General features: G+C 43.2%; 1 protein-coding gene across 2 annotated transcripts in view; it reads left to right on the top strand.

Moving 5' to 3' along the window:
- The window catches only part of LOC124769376 (ATP-binding cassette sub-family C member 5-like), a 298,192-nt gene that overhangs the window by 127,967 nt on the left and 153,327 nt on the right, over positions 1-16,898 (top strand). The gene's annotated exons all lie outside the window — the stretch shown is intronic.

The following is a 16,898-nucleotide window of genomic DNA, read 5'->3' as shown; positions in this document are numbered from 1 at the left end:
TGCTGCTAAATCCTTGATGTGCGTGATCATTGGTATAGTTTCTTCAGGCAATTCCTTGTCATCACTGCCTTCAGTGGGTTCACTGACCATTTAAACAATTACAAGATTGGTCGTTTCAAATTGTTCACCACTGTTCACCCATTCTGAAGCCTCACTCGTATTCTGCCAATGGTAGGTTGTCTTCGTCTGTACTGTAGGTATCCATTTCATTCTGTAAAAATCTGGTTCTAAGACTTTTTTAGTGTCTTCACCTTTGTTTCAGACCATGAATCGGCTATCCAGTGAACTATGTCTTTTATCATAGCTTTTTTTCCCCTTTTTCTGAAATTCTTTGATGTTGCCTTCACCTTCTGTTGTTTGTAGAAGCATCTGAAGCAAACGGTGACAACCCCCCCCCCCCTCCCCCCCCCCCCCCCCCTCCCCCCCGCTTTGTAAAATGCTTTGGTCCATAGGCTTATTAAACTCGGCATGTTAGAGGTTAACAACAATGCACAAGTTCAGTCACATTGTACTTCTTCCTCATCAGGGTCTGAACCAGCACTGTCAAGTGTTAAGATTTCTTTGGAAGGCAAGCACTTTTTCTTTAGGTATCTTTTGATCTGTGGATCAAAATATTGGAAAAAGTACTTTTTAAAAATATTTTTGTATATCGAAGCAGGTTTTTGGTGGACGAATGTAATAGGCAGTGCAAAAGCAGTGATGTTTTTTAAAGCTAGAGGCTTAGCAGACTTCACTATTACTGGTAGCTTCGGTTTATGGCTTCCACTGGCATTTGATGCACCAAGAACTGTTAACCTCTCTATGCTTTTTGTAGCCCGGGACAGCCTTTTCTTCTTTTGAGGCTAGAGTTCTAGATGGAAGCATTTTATAATGTAGCCCTATTTCTTCAGTTATACAGGAGTAAGATTTTCTTCTTGTATAATAATTCCTAATTTCTCGCAAAATTGTGTAACATTTCGAGAATCTGCAGGAAGTTTTTCACTGCAAATTTCAAGCTGTCTTATGCCATATCACTTCTTCCATCTATCCAACCATCTTGAACCTGCTGTAAAATCGTCCTCACCTTCCATTAACTCATTTATAAGAAATACACCTTTTTCTTGCAGAATAGACCCAGAATTGTATTTCCTTTTGGTCTCTGTTTAGTAAACAAAACAAACAAAGCTTCACGCTTTTTTTCATACTCAGGTCTTCTTCATTGACATCCATTCAGATGGCGAAATAGAACTCTTGTTTGATGAAAACTTCTGATTTTGTTTCTGTTTTTACATCAATCTCCAACTGTAACTTCCCCAATTCCATACTCAGCAGAAAGGCTTTTTTTTAATGTTTCTCCTTTGTCTAGTCTTTTCAAAGCCTCCAGTTTCACATTCAGTGGCACAAATTTTCTCTTACTTCTACCATTCATTGTAATGTATGAATTAAAACATTAAGAAACACACAGTTAAATATGTACAGTACAACGTGCATACATACAACACTTCAAAATTAATGGGAGGGCTCATTACAGTACAGATGTTACAACACAACCAACTACAGTACATACATCAGTGGACAGTCAATGTTGTAAAATGAGTACTGTATTTTAATGTACACTGTTGCTGAGTAGGCACAGCAAATATGGTTAGCAATAAGGATGGTATACAACTGTACAACTGATTGTCAGGCAGTTCCAATTAGTGAAAGTTCGACAAAGAGCAAGCACACTCCTCGAAACCTAATGGTACCTGTCCATTTGTAATAGAAATGCATTAGCAGTCTGAGGCCAAGATTATTTCTGCGTATTAGGAATGAAAACCCATAGTGGAACAGTTTTACTTGTATTGTATGTGGAAAATTGAAAGTAAGTTCAGAATGTAACATATTCGAAAGTGCGTAAGTCGTACATGTGGACAATATATGACATGTAGGAAATGTATGAAAATTGGTTTTAATCTAGTTTTACATAAAACTTAATTTTTTAAAGATTAGCTCAAACTACACGGATCCTCGAAATACTGGGGCTCGAATTACCAGTGCTCAACTGTATTTAGTTGAATTTGCAATTTATGTTTCTTATATTTCTTACGTTCTGTCATTTGGTTTAGCTTCTGCAAAAAAAAGGCAACAACAACTTCGTATTCTCTGTTTTGTGTTTGATTGCCTTCTTTTAATTTATATTGGATCCTTGTAGCTCTAATTTTGTGAATGATATATGGTCCCCTCTTTCTCCTCTTGTTTTGTGTGAACCAAAGGGAAAAACATGGAGAAACATGGCTCTAGAACAGTTGCTCTTGAGTAGGTGTCAGTGGTTTGAGGCAATTGTAGTTCTGCATTACTTGTTGCATTGTATGTGTTTACATGAATAAACCTCCTCACAAGAATGAAAACTTACTTTGCTCCCTTGTTTCTTGCTTGTGACTTCATTGTGGAACAAAATTTTTCTTTGACTCGGGCATGTGAGAACTAGTTTCACACAGAAATGTCATTCAGGTATGTGCTCCATGCTGTGTAAAAGGGGCCTTGCACTTGGCAGATGATGTTTAGTTAAATATATATGTATTATGTCAGATAAAACTGCAGACTGTCCTCCATACTCACTTTACACAAACCATGGGTTTCTTATTGGTGTTGTAATAAGTATACTGTAAACTATACGTACATGCATTGATGCAGTAGTGTGCATGCTGATCTCCGATTAAAGTGATACATCTGGCTTTGAATACGGTTTAGTATTAAAAGCCAACAATGTAGAAAACTGGTGTCTTCAGACGCTATGTAAACCTCAGGGGAGGTGCTGAGAATTTGATTTTCTCTTTGTATTCCTTATGAAGAAGTGTATGTGATTTCTAGAAGAGGGAAAAAAAAATTAAAACCTTTTCAAGGGAATTAGTCTTTCACCTTTGCTCAAATGTCACTATAGGTGTAGTACAGGCTGATGTCAGCATTACAACCAATATCTGTACTAGACTGACTTTTTAATTGTAAGCAACCTCTTTACTTTTGAGTTCTGTTCACCATCTTCAAAAAATCCTTGAAATCATTTATGGCTGTCTCCATTCATTGTGTACCTGTAAATTATAACAATATGTAGCTACTTAGAGTTCATTAGTGTTGTGCCTGTCAGTACAGCTATAAATATGACCATCGTTGGTTTTCTCTTTCCTTTTACATAAGTGAATGTCAAACATATTTTTCTCCATTCCGCTAAAGCGTCATTTAATTGTCCATATAGTGACAGTGCTTGACTCTGCAGCAGGATTTATTCATATCTACATCCATACTCTGCAAACCACCATTAAGTGCATGGCAAGGATACTTTTCATTGTACCAGTTATAAGGGTTTCTTCCTGTTCCATTCATGTATGGAGCCCAGGGAAAATGATTAATTGAATGGCACTGTGTTTGCTGTAGTTACTCTAATCTTGTTCTCATGATCCCTATTTGAGTGATAAATTGGGGTTGTTGTATATTCCTAGAGTTATCATTTAAAGCCAGTTCTTGAAACTTTTTTAGTAGACCTTTTCAGAATATGTTGTAAGATTCTACAACAAATTAATATTAAGGATAGTGGACGGTAGTTTTGTGGATCACTTCTACTACCCTTCAAGTAGATTCATTGAACAAAAAACTGTGGCCAGTTCTTGGTGGTGGTGGTGGTGGTGGTGGTGGTGGTGGTGGTGGGGGGGGGGGGGGGGGGGAAAGCACGGGTCACACCCATCTACAAGAAGGGTAGTAGAAGTGATCCACAAAACTACCATTAGAGGAGGGGTAACTCAGCCACAAATTCAGTATAGTATCTGATAGGGATACAGTCGGGCCCTGGAGCTTCATTCAGTTTTAATGATTGCGGCTGTTTCTCGATACCACTTGTTATAATGTCAAGTTGAACACATATATTTCAAAATGACACAACACATGTAAGTCACTGAGCAAGTTGACAAAGCAAGACATGTGAACACGGTAACATTCGAATGAGCACTGAGTCCAAGTCTAGCGGCCGCTGGCTGGCTGGCCGCTTAGGTGGCGTGGCTGCTGCATGGCTGGCATACAGTGCCGCATTTAGAGTAGAGGACGCGCGTAATTGCACGGTGGCACTTTGAATGATCGGCGAGTCACAACACTTTTCCCGCCTTTGAAATTTTTGCACTGGTCTTGATGGAGGTGGCCTGTAGATTGCTAACGTCCCTAGGCGTTGTTTGACTGGCCGTAAAGTCTGGAGGTGGCGGCTTCCCATACGGACGGAAGTGTCCCCGATGATAACGTGTTTAGATGACAGTAGACGTAGGGGTCGAATCTGCTGGGGCCCCGTGCACCAATCTGCCCGTTGCGGCAAGTCCAGTTGATATAACAGGAGACATCGGCGATTTGTCGGCGTCCTTAGGAGAAGGAGGCGAGTAGATTGGCTCCGACAGATGATGGTCATCCGGTTCCTGCATGGACACGTCTCCTGGTGGCATCCGTACTTGTACTGGCACCGAGATGATGGTGGGAGGGCTGCGTTGTGAGTAATGAGAGATGCCAAGATCCCGAGCGTCAGGTAGAGCCGAAGGTGGTGTAGCGGCATTCGGAACAGGCGTTGCTGGCACACGAGGCCGAAGCTGGTCCAAATGACGCACTGCAACACCCGTGTCCATCTGGATTTCATACAGGCGTTGGCCACAGTGTCGTAAGATACGGCCTGGACTCCATTTTGGCCGCCTGCCATATCCCCGTACCCAGACAAGGTTGTCGGCGGTGAACTGGCCAAGCGAAGGCACCCACAGCCGTGAGGTGGAAGGCCGCAGAAGGTGAAGTAGCGTGCGGGGCTGTCGGCCATGTAAGAGCTCAGCCGGGCTGTGGTCGCCCATAGGGGTGAAATGGTAAGAAGCCAGAAACCGGAGAAGCGCATCATCAGCAGCAGAAGAAGTCAGGAGTTTCCTCATCTGGGCCTTAAATGTGCGGACCAGTCATTCAGCCTCACCGTTTGACTGTGGATGGAACGGAGGTGCTGTGACATGCATGACGCCGTGACGAGCACAAAAATCCACAAATTCGGAAGAGGCAAATAGCAGACCATTATCAGTAACAAGAGTAGAGGGAAGGCCTTCCAAAGAAAAAATGCGGGCGAGAGCACTTGTGATTGCCGCAGTGGTAGGCGACGTGCAACGGACAATGAAAGGAAAGTTAGAGTAGGCATCAATTATGAGGAGCCAATAAGTACCTAAAAAAGGTCCCTCGAAGTCAGCATGAATGCGCTCCCAGGGCGTCTCAGGCGAAGGCCACGGTGACAAAGATGACTTCAGGGCGGCGGCCTGTGACGCACAAGGGCCGCAGGCAGCGACCATGTGTGCTATTTCAGAGTCGATGCCAGGCCAGTACATATGATGGCGCGCCAGAGATTTTGTGCGAGAGACACCCCTGTGCCCTTGGTGAAGGACGCGCAAGACCGAAGCACGCAAAGACGCAGGTACCACGACACGCGGCGAAACATTGTCGGTGGAAAGGAGGATAACACTATCCCTAGCCATGAGGCGGTAGTGCAAAGCGTAGTAGTTCTGCAACGGGTCAAAGTCTTAGCGGACAGACGATCTGGCCAACCCTTCTGAATACAGCGTAAAACCCGGGAGAGGGTAGGATCAGAACCCGTAGCAGCACCAGCCGGTCCCTGGTGATGGGGAATCCGTCTGCAACCCGCTGCTCGGCAACATCCAGGTGGAAGCACAAAAGTTCGTCCCGATCGAATGCCAGATCAGGACCCATGGGAAGGCGAGACAGTGCATCAGCATTCACATGTTGAGCTGTCGGCCAGAAATGAATCTCATAATTGAAACGTGATAAGTAAAGAGCCCATTGCTGGAGGCGGTGTGCAGCCTTGTTGGGAAGTGACGATGATGGATGAAACAAGGAAACAAGTGATTTGTGATCCGTAACAAGATGAAATTTGGATCCATAGAGGAAAACACCAAACTTATGAAGAGCATAAATAATGGCCAAAGCTTCTTTTTCAATTTGAGAATACTTTTGTTGGGCATCCGTGAGTGTTTTGGAGGCATAAGCAATGGGTTGTTCAGAGCCGTCAGAAAAACGGTGCGCAAGGACTGCACCAACCCCGTATTGAGAGGCGTCCATGGCAGGAACAAGATGTTGACCAGGTCGATAAGTAGCCAGGCACGGTGCCTGTTTTAGCATAGTCTTCAAGTTTTGGAAAGCCGCATTGCATGACGCGGACCTGTGAAAAGGCACGTTTTTATGCAACAGGCGATGCAACGGCTGAGCCACTGACGCAGCAGACAGTAAAAACTTGTGATAGTATGCTATTTTCCCCAAGAAGGCCTGCAGTTCCTTAACAGATGTAGGGCGAGGAAGGCCATCGATCGCAGCGACAGTTTGCTGAAGCGGACGAATACCATCCCGAGAGAGTTGAAACCCCAAGTACGTGATAGATGCCTGAAAAAATTGTGATTTCTGAAGATTACACTTAAGACCGGCAGTCTGTAAGACATGAAAAAGTATGCGGAGGTTCCAAAGATGTTCTTCAGTGGTGGAGTCAGTGACGACAATGTCATCCATGTAATTTATACACCCAGGGACAGGGAGCAATAATTGTTCCAAGAATCGCTGAAAGAGAGTGGGGGCGCTGGCAACCCCGAATGGCAATCGTTGGTATTAATAGAGGCCGAGAGGCATGTTAAGGACCAGAAACTGCCAGGAAGCAGTATCGAGAGGAAGTTGATGATAAGCCTCTGACAGGTCAATTTTAGAAAAATACTGGCCTCCCGCAAGTTTAGCAAACAATTCTTCAGGTTGGGGCATAGGGTAAGTGTTGATGAGGCATTGCGCATTTACAGTGGCTTTAAAATCGCCACATTTTACCCGATCACGAAGGGCCACAGGAATGGGCCGAGCCCGAAAAAACTTAGGCCGAGCAGTGGGTTTGAGCATGATATGAGCTTCAAAGTCGTTTGCATGGCCTAACCCAGGAGAAAAAAGGGACGAAAGTGTCGTCGACAAGGAATCCAATTGAGCATAAGGAATAGCATCAGAGACGACATTGACAGAGTCATCTATGGAGAACCCAAAAACGCGAGAGGCATCAAAACCAAAAAGCTTCTCTGCATGACTCTGGTCGGCCACAAATATGGGAACAGTGCGAATGACGGATTTGTAAGCTACCTCAGCATTAAATTGTCCCAAGAGACGAATATTCTGTTTATTGTACGTCCGTAATTGCCGAGTGTCAGGTGATAGGAGTGGAGAACCCAACTGAAGATACGCCTGAGAATTAATTATAGCGGCAGCAGAACCGGTATCCACCTGCATGCGAACATCCCAACCAAGGATTTGGACAGTGAGGAATAACTTCCCTGAAAGGGAAGAAGTGCAATTGACAGACAACACAGAAGCAGGATCAGTGTCACGGTCATGACCATCATGTATGCGGTCGGATTTGCAAACGGCAGACACATGACCCTTCTTTTTGCAATTGTGACACACGGCCCAACGTTGGGGACAGTCCTCGCGTGAACGTTTCATAACACACCGTGGACATGAAGGAAGTTGTTGGGGGTTTTGCTGCAGTTTCTTAGAGGGTTGTTTACGGTTAGGCCAAGGCTGCGCGTGGGAGCATACTGCGGCCATGTCGGCCGGCGGGGTCGCACCGCATGCGTCGTCAACAGCACACAGAAGTTATATTCCCTGACGTCACCCCACGCCTCCATTTGCGCCCCAGTGGCACGAGAAATTTCAAAAGACTGCGCGATGGATAGGACTTCATCTAGAGTCGAATTTGCCAACTGAAGGGCATGTTGCCGAACTTCTTTGTCGGGTGCCGACCGGATAATAGCATCCCGTACCATGGAATCGGCATAGGATTCTTTGTGAACATCAGTAACAAATTGACACTTTCTACTGAGGCCGTGAAGTTCAGCGGCCCAATCGTGATAGGATTGATGCGGTTGTTTTTGACAACGATAAAAGGCAACACGAGAGGCTACCACATGCATTTGCTTTTGAAAATAGACAGACAGAAGTGAGCACATTTCAGCAAAGGACAAAGACGCAGGATCTTTCAGAGGAGCCAATTGTGACAACAACCGATACATTTGAGGTGAAATCCATGAAAGGAACAGATACTTACTTGTTTGTTCGTCCGTGACATGAAATGCCAAGAAGTGCTGTCGAAGACGTTTTTCGTAATCAGACTAGTCTCCCGCCGTCTCGTCATAAAGAGGAAAAGGAGGTATAGACAACGACGAGAAATGCCCCGCATTTGATGCCGTGACGAAATCACAAATCGCTGATGTTAGAAGCGTTTGCTGTTCAGTGAGACCTTGAAACAGTTGCGCGACAGTAGCCATGGAAAACTATGGGTCAACGATGAAAAGGAAAAATCCACTACCTCGTCGCCAATTGTTATAACGTCAAGTTGAACACATATATTTCAAAACGACACAACACATATAATTCACTGAGCAAGTTGATAAAGCAAGACATGTGAACACGGTAACATTTGAATGAGCTCTGAGTCGAAGTCTAGTGGCCGCTGGCTGGCTGGCTGCTTAGGTGGCGCGGCTGCTGCATGGCTGGCAGACATCGCCGCATGTAGAGAAAGCGCGTAATTGCGCGGCGGCACTTTGGAAGATCAGCGAGTCACAACACCACTGACACTAATACTGATTCCACTCATCTTTTCAGTTGTACTAAGATCAAATTTGGCTAATTTGCTTGTGTTATCCATTGCAAAGGAGCGTTTGAAAACAGAGTTAAGAATTTCAGCTTTTGCTTTGCTACCCCCAGTTTCAGTTCCTATCTCATTTGCTAGGGACCAGAATTTTGTGGGTTTTGTGAAATCTAATTTGACAATATTCTGTTATGGAAATCACTGATGGCTCTTCACGCATTGCCCTCATGATTGACAAATGTGTTTCATACAGCATCTCTCTATCTACAGTCCTATGTTTTGTTTTACACCTGTTATGCAGTAGACTCTGTTTCTTTACAGCTACTGGATACCATGGAGAGTTCCATCCCTACTGTTCTACTGGATACATTCCTGTCCAGAGCATGGTCAACTATTCTTCTAAACTTGAGCCATAGTTCCTCTGTATGCTCCTGCCCTATGCTGAAAGTTCAAAGTTCCTCATTGAGATATGACGGATGTTTTACCTAGTTTGTTGAACTTATATATATTTCTGCTTGTTGTAGTTGTCCTTTGTACCAAGATAATTATTGTTGCCACAACCACGTCATAATCACTGATACCAGTTTTGATGTTGACATCCTCAGATATGTCAGGTCTATTTATTGGCATTAGATCCAATATACGAGGGTTGTTCTGAAAGTAATGCCTCCGATTTTTATTCATGGAAGCTACAGGAGATACACAAATAACAACAGCACAGCTACATAGAGCAATATTTCAGCTGCAGACTGTCATTTTTTCACAGAATCACCACCATTCGTTATGTACCTTTGCCAACGATGAACCAGAGCCTGCATGCCGCACTTGTAAAAATCAGAACCAGCTGAGGCTAACCAGTTCCTTACTTTGACAACAGCATCTGAGTCTTGAAAATGTTCACCACGTAGTCTGCCTTTCAGAGGCCCAAAGAAATGGAAGTCTGAAAACACTGAATCGGGACTGTGTGGTGGATGTGGTAAGACAGTCCAGGCAAATTTTGCGATGAGTTACGTGGTCGCAAAACTGGTGTGGGGCCTGGCGTTATCATGTTACTGGTGAAAGCTGGTCTTCTTGTCTGGCCTTACCTTGGAAATTTGGCCTTTTAGCTTTGTCAGCGTCACCTTGTAGCTTGCTGAATTCACAGTTTTTCCAGGCCCCAGGACATCAAAAGGAACCATACCCTGGCAAACCCTGAAGATTGTGCACATCACTTTGCCTGCAGATGGCTGTGTCTTGAATTTCTACTTTGACGGAGAATCCGCATGTTGCCATTCCATGAACAGTCTTTTGGAGTCCAGTTCATAGTGGTGATACCATGTCTCATCTCTGGTGGTGATGCTATTCAAAAATTGTCACCATAAACTTCATATTGGTCCAGCAGATCATGACAAATTTCCATTTGATGACTTTTTTTTGTCTTCTGTAAGCATCCATGGAACCCATCTCGCACAGACTTAGCACTAACCAAGATATTCAAACCTGGCTTCCAAGGCATTACAGCCAATATTCAGCTTTGCACACTATTCTCTGGTCATTATCCACCGATCAGCACAGATGAGTTGATCAAGGCGCTCTTCATTCCCAGTGAGGACAGCTGTGCGTGGTTGACCGGGTTGTGGTTTGTCATGCACGCACTTTACACCACATTCAAAATGCCATACCCATCAGCTCACATTGCTGTTGTCTATTGTATCATCTCCATACACCTTTAGCAAGCATCAGTGGAATTCAATTGGCACAATTTCTTCAGCAGTGAGGAATTCAATCACAGGTCACTTTTTATAACGTGTCCATATGAGACTTTGTTTTGGAACACTCCTCTGCTGGTGCCAGCTATGCAGAACAACGGAACCACCTGCAAATGAAAGGGGAAGGTTCAAGCATGAGTACTACACAAATGACTTCTGGTGCAGACATCCAAAGTCATCACAAAAAGTAGGAGGTATTACTTTTGCAACAACCCTCGTATTTCCATCATGAGTGGGGTTCCAAACTATTTGTTCTAGGTAGTTTTCAGAGAAAGCATTTAGTAATGTTTCACAGGATGTCTTATCATGCCCACCACTAACGAAAGTGTAATTTTCCCAATATATTTTTGGGTCATTAAAGTCTCCATCGGTGTGGTAACAGTATGATTGGGAACTTAATGTACAAGTGAACTGAGGTCTTCTCTACAGTTTCCGCTTACATCGGGAGATGAATCTGGTGGGTGGTAAAAGGATCTAATTACCATTTTATGCCTACACTTGATACTGAGTCTTGCCCATACAATCTCATTTGCAGCCTCAACTTCTATCTCTGTGGATCTGAGTTTCTTGCCTACTGCAACAAATACACCACCACTATTTGCCATCAGCCTATTCTTTTTACATACACTTAAATTTTCCCCAAAAATCTCACTGCTATGAATTTCAGGTTTCAAGTAGCTATTTGTACCTAGTATTATGTGAGCTTTAGTGCTTTTCTGGAGCACTTTGAACACAGGCACTTCGTTACTAATGCCTCAGCAGTTAACCAATAGGATTTTAATACTGTCACCTGTGGGGGCATTTAATTCGATCCTACACAGATACATCTGTTTTTTCTACAGCTGTCAGTGTCTAGATGGGATGGAGAGTCATCCAATCTAGAAAAACCCTTGTGTGCAGCCCACACACAGTCAGCTACCTGTGCAGTAGCCTCTGATATGTAGTGCACATCTGACCTATTTAGAGGCTCCTTACAGTTCTCAAACCTATGGTGAAAGTCCAGGAAGTCACAGCCTAGCTTGTTACAGAACTTTTGAAGTGTGTGGCTCGGTCCTTCCACTTGATTCAGAACCAAGAGGCCACAGTCAGTTCTGGGTATAGTACTGAAAATTGTGGGCTTCATTGAAACTCTGCATGAAAATCACTGGAATGATTGAAACATGACATCGGAGCCCAGATGACAGGCATCATTTGTTCCAATCTGCAGCTGCTTGCACCCTGTTCTCTCAATGGCTGCCGGAATAGCCTCTTCAACATGTTGAATGAGGCCTCCAGGCATACACACTGAGTTCACCTGGTGTCCTTTCCTTTTCCTTGCTGACATTTCCCTAATGGTTGCCATAATTCACTATAGGACTTCTGATGATTAACAAGTCCCAACCCTTTTGTGTTTGTGTCTTCTTGATATTGGATAAAACTGGTGAAGTAGGTCCCACTGGCTCAGTTTCAGGAAAGGCAGCACCTTGAACCTGTTGGTTAGGGGGATCAGTACAACACCCTGAATCTTCCCTGGTCCCTGTTCACACTATACAGGACACCTAAGTCTACCATTGAAATGTCACTCACACCCAATTGGACAAGTAATGACAGATCTTGTACTGTTCGCAGAGGATATAGGAGCCACAGAAAAGGATGTACTAGAGGTACCTTTGGTACTACTACCACAGGTGCAAGACTCTTCACAGCAGCTGCCAATCATTTGACAGTAGTCAGGGTGATTTCCAGCTGCTTGTGAATGTTAGGCAACTCATTCCATGTTAAAAACAGCATTCAGAGTGGGGCTGCATTTTGGCTGGTGCTATGTATTACAGGGCAGTGAACAAATAATTTTGAACTAAGCCTGCTGATTATCTTTTATATCTGTTGAGCTGAAAAAATTACACATTTCGTACAAGAATTGAAGCAAATACACTAAAAGAGTCTTATGTTAAGGCAACAGAAAATCCATTCGTAAACATTACTGATTTCCTAAAACATTTTGAGGTTCATTATAGTTATTAACAAACTTGAAAATAGATTTAATTTATGATAAAATTAGATAAGAAACACTCCTCTTTTAGGGGAAACTAGATGTAACACTATATGTTAGTTGGAATATGTGCTACAGTTACTAAATGACAAACGCTAATTTACTACAAATTAGATTATGCGCAGAACAATGGTAACTTCCAAAAATTCTCAAAAACATGTTTATTTGTGTTGATATATGGCCAAATTCAGTGTGATATATTCTTTGGCAGTAACAGTGAAAGACAAACTCTGATTTACCAGGAAATTAGTGAATCCAAAAATACCCGTACTGCTAACTCTCAACCGTTAGGGGTAAAACCCATTGGGACTCGGGGCAAGTAAGGCTAGCAACCTGCTTCCCTGGTACTATAAATATGATGCTGGCAACAATCAGAGCAAAATGCCTCGGACCTTTGGAGGTGATGGAGTCCCACCTCTAACTGACAAACCAGGGACTCCTAAGATACGACTTGGCAAACAAATGGTAATGAGATGGGGAGCTATTAATAACAATGGGGGCTACTCTGGGAAGAAGGTAGAGCTGGCAGAGGCTGCAAGTAAGATGGGGCTGGACGTTTTAGCTGTTAGTGACATTCGGGTAAGGGGTGAGAAAGAAGAGGAAGTGGGAGAATACAAGGTCTACCTGTCAGGAGTCAAAGCAGGAATAGCACAATGGGGTGTAGGGCTTTACATCAGGAAAGGAATGGAACCCAGCGTAGTTGCAATAAGGTATGTAAACGAACGACTGATGTGGATAGATTTGACAGTGTCTAGCAAGAAAATTAGGATTGTGTCAGTATATTCGCATTGTGAAGGGACAGATCAAGATAAGATGGATAGTTTTTATGATGCACTCAGTGATGTAATTGTTAGAGTAAAGGACAAGGACAGTGTTCTGCTCATGGGTGATTTTAACGCCAGGATTGGAAATCGAACAGAAGGGTATGAAAAGGTTATGGGTAAATTTGGAGAGGATATGGAGGCCAACAGGAACGGGGAACAACTCTTGGTTTTCTGTGCCAGTATGGGCTTAGTAATCACAAACTCCTTTTTTAAACATAAGAACATTCACCGGTATACTTGGGAAGGCAGGGGAACCAGATCTGTCATTGACTATATAATAACAGATCAGGAATTCAGGAAGGCTGTGAGGGACACGCGTGTATTCAGGGGATTCTTTGATGACACTGATCATTATTTAATCTGTAGTGAAATTGGGATTGTGAGGCCGAAAGGGCAGGAGGTCAGGTCCGTATGTAGGAGGATAAGAGTGGAGAAACTTCAGGATAAGGAAATCAGGCACAAGTACATAACAGCGATCTCAGAAAGGTACCAGTTAGTTGAATGTAGTCAATTACAGTCATTGGAAAAGGAATGGACAAGGTACAGGGACACAGTACTAGAAGTGGCTAAAGAATGTCTTGGAACAGTAGTGTGTAAAAGTAGGATGAAGCAAACAGCTTGGTGGAATGACACAGTTAAGGGAGCCTGTAAAAGGAAAAAGAATGCGTATCAAAAATGGCTACACACTAGAACTCAGGTAGACAGAGAGAGTTATGTTGAAGAAAGAAACAAAGCCAAACAGATAATTGCAGCATCCAAGAAGAAATCTTGGAAAGACTTTGGAAACAGGTTGGAGACTATGGGTCAAGCTGCTGGAAAACCATTCTGGAGTGTAATTAGCAGTCTTCGAAAGGGAGGTAAGAAGTAAATGACAAGTATTTTGGACAGGTCAGGAAAACTGCTGGTGAATCCTGTGGATGCCTTGGGCAGATGGAGGGAATATTTTGAAGAGTTGCTCAATGTAGGTGAAAATACGATCAGTAATGTTTCAGATTTTGAGGTAGAACGGAATAGGAATGATGATGAAAATAGCATCACATTTGAGGAAGTGGAGAAAATGGTCAATAGATTGCAGTGCAATAAAGCAGCTGGGGTGGATGAAATTAAGTCGGAACTCATCAAATACAGTGGAATGTCAGGTCTTAAATGGCTACACAGGATAATTGAAATGGCCTGGGAGTCGGGACAGGTTCCATCAGACTGGACAAAAGCAGTAATCACACCAATCTTTAAACATGGAAACAGAAAAGATTGTAACAACTACAGAGGTATCTCTTTAATCAGCGTTGTGGGTAAAATCTTCTCAGGTATTGTTGAAAGGAAAGTGCGAGTGTTAGTTGAGGACCAATTGGATGAAAATCAGTGTGGGTTTAGGCCTCTTAGAGGTTGTCAGGACCAGATCTTTAGCTTACGGCAAATAATGGAGAAGTGTTATGAGTGGAACAGGGAATTGTATCTATGCTTTATAGATCTAGAAAAGGCATATGACCGGGTTCCTAGGAGGAAGTTATTGTCTATTCTACGAGATTATGGAAAAGGAGGCAAACTTTTGCAAGCAATTAAAGGTCTTTATATGGATAGTCAGGCAGCAGTTAGAGTTGACAGTAAATTGAGTTCATGGTTCAGAGTAGTTTCAGGGGTAAGACAAGGCTGCAACCTGTCTCCACTGTTGTTCATATTATTTATGGATCATATGTTGAAAACAATAGACTGGCTGGGTGAGATTAAATATGTGAACACAAAATAAGCAGTCTTGCATATGCGGATGACTTAGTTGTGATGGCAGATTCGACTGAAAGTTTGCAGAGTAATATTTCAGAGCTAGATCAGAAATGTAAGGACTATGGTATGAAGATTAGCATCTCCAAAACGAAAGTAATGTCAGTGGGAAAGAAATATAAACGGATTGAGTGCCAAATAGGAGGAACAAAGATAGAACAGGTGGACGGTTTCAAGTACTTAGGATGCATATTCTCACAGGATGGCAACATAGTGAAAGAACTGGAAGCGAGGTGTAGCAAAGCTAATGCAGTGAGTGCTCAGCTACGATCTACTCTCTTCTGCAAGAAGGAAGTCGGTACCAAAACTAAGTTATCTGTGCACTGTTCAATCTTTCAACCAACTTTGCTGTATGGGAGTGAAAGCTGGGCGGATTCAGGTTACCTTATCAACAAGGTTGAGGTTACGGATATGAAAGTAGCTAGGATGATTGCAGGTACTAGTAGATGGGAACAATGGCAGGAGGGTGTCCACAATGAGGAAATCAAAGAAAAACTGGGAATGAACTCTATAGATGTAGCAGTCAGGGTGAACATGCTTAGATGGTGGGGTCATGTTACACGCATGGGAGAAGCAAGGTTACCCAAGAGACTCATGGGTTCAGCAGTAGAGGGTAGGAGGAGTCGGGGCAGACTAAGGAGAAGGTACCTGGATTCGATTAAGAATGATTTTGAAGTAATAGGTTTAACATCAGAAGAGGCACCAATGTTAGCACTGAATAGGGGATCATGGAGGAATTTTATAAAGGGGCTATGCTCCAGACTGAACGCTGAAAGGCATAATCAGTCTTAAAAGATGATGATGATGATGATGATGATGATGATGATGATGGTGATGATGATGATGCTAACTTAGGAAAATATAGTTTTATTAAGTCTCCGAAAATTCTCCAGAATAACCTATTTCTCATGTAATTATACAGTGAAATTAGAAAATGATTGTTTTGAACGAGGATAGGTCCACTGGTTCCAAACATTGTAAAAGAGCACAAATAAGTTAAGGCCCACAATTGACAGTAACTGTAAGAGTTTATCGCAGCACTCACAAATGTTTGAAATTTCACTGTATATCACAGTTCAAACAGGTATTGACACAATCAATGAAAGATTATGTGAGGCAAAGAGTAAAATATGTGAATCTAGAATTTCAAATTGGCACATGAAACTTGCACACAGGAAAATTCTGAAGTTGGGTTTTACATACACACACATAAAAAAGTTTTGCATCAACCCGGTTCCCAGAACTCCTGAAGATAGACGGTGACTGTGGATACTGTATCACAGACACAGTCCCTTTAACTGTTCAGAGATGTCACTGAACCTGCCCAAAGATGTAAACAGCCATGCATGAGCAGTGCTTATTAGGCGGAGGGGCCCCGACAGTCGATCAGTTCCAGTCATTCCACCACGATGGAGGTACACGGCTTGTGTTGTCTGTAGTTTTACCATGCCTAGATGGTCAATACCGTGATTCAATCACGTCGGCATCGTTACTTTCTGCCAGGAAGAGCTTTCAACAAGGGAAGTGTCCAAGCGTGTCTGAACCAAAGCGATGGTGTTCAGACATGGTGGAGATACAGAGAGATGGGAACTGTCAATGATATGCCTCGCTCAGGCCGCTTAAGGGCTACTACTGCAGTGGATGACCACTACCTATGGATTATGGCTCAGAGGAACCCTGACAGCAATGCCACCATGTTGAATAATGCTTTTCCTGCAGCCACAGGACGTTGTGCTATGACTCAAACTGTGTGCAGTGGACTGCATGACACGCAGCTTCACTTCCAACATCCATGGCAAGGTCCATCTTTGGAACCATGACACCATGCAGCACAGTACAGATGGGCCCAACAACATGCTGAATGAACCGCTCAGGAT

Source organism: Schistocerca piceifrons, chromosome 1 (genome assembly GCF_021461385.2).
Source record: "Schistocerca piceifrons isolate TAMUIC-IGC-003096 chromosome 1, iqSchPice1.1, whole genome shotgun sequence".
Classification (NCBI taxonomy): domain Eukaryota; kingdom Metazoa; phylum Arthropoda; class Insecta; order Orthoptera; family Acrididae; genus Schistocerca; species Schistocerca piceifrons.
The sequence above is the reverse complement of the archived record's forward strand: the minus strand, read 5'-3'. Positions and strand labels throughout refer to the sequence as shown.